Below are 884 nucleotides of genomic sequence, written 5' to 3'. Positions count from 1 at the left end.
AAAATTTATTAGTATTTTGAGGAACTGTGATTTAAAATGTTTTAACCATGACATATTATTATTATAGTATATTTATGTAGGGTTTTTTTGAAAGGAAATCTTTGTTCTACCAGAATCTTTTTTGGGGGTTAGGCAAATGATAGGGATTTGGCTACTTGACATCTAAATAATTTGCCAGTTGCCTTAATATCATTAATATCTTTTCTCCTTTTGATTTGAAATGCCTCTGTAAACACATATTGTATTTTCCTTTATTACACAGGCCTGTTTTTAGACTCTATTTTCATTCGTTGATTTGATTGGCTACTTCTGTGCCAGTAACCATACTCTTTTAATAGATGCATATGTAAATATGTGTGTGTGTGTGTGTGTGTATTTTTGTTTTGTTTTGTTTTTTTTAGGTGAGGCAACCCTTGGTTGACCTCGCAGATTACAAGGACCTTGACACCTTATAATCCCTTATTTATTTATTTTTAAATTATTTTTTACACCTACAGCACCTGGTCTTCCTAGGTGGTCTCCCATCCAAGTATTAACCAGTCCCGACCCTGCTTAGCTTCCGAGATCATACAGGATCTGGCTTGTTCAGGGTAGCATGGCCATAGACAATAGATGTATATTTTGATATTAGATAAGTACCTGCTCATTATCCATCTCCCTCCACTCCCAAATCCCTGCCTATTCTTTTATGTTCTTCTATACTTTTTCTTGTCGATTTGATTGAAACATGTAGAAAAGCACACAAATCAAAGTATATGATTTGATTAATTTTCAAAAATGAAAACACTCATGTTCTTACTTCCCAGATCAGGAAACAGAGCATCCCCAGAACCCCCAAAACTCCCTTCATGACTCCTGGTCACTTGCCCCTCACTAATGGTAAC

At 35.2% G+C, this 884-nt stretch overlaps 1 pseudogene; it reads right to left on the bottom strand.

Moving 5' to 3' along the window:
- Positions 1 to 488: 488 nt before the first annotated feature.
- Positions 489 to 607, bottom strand: LOC120613613 (uncharacterized; annotated as a pseudogene).
- Between the last annotated feature and the right edge of the window lie 277 nt (positions 608 to 884).

This window comes from Pteropus medius, unplaced genomic scaffold (assembly GCF_902729225.1).
Source record: "Pteropus medius unplaced genomic scaffold, Ma_sr-lr_union100, whole genome shotgun sequence".
Lineage (NCBI taxonomy): Eukaryota > Metazoa > Chordata > Mammalia > Chiroptera > Pteropodidae > Pteropus > Pteropus medius.
The sequence above is the reverse complement of the archived record's forward strand: the minus strand, read 5'-3'. Positions and strand labels throughout refer to the sequence as shown.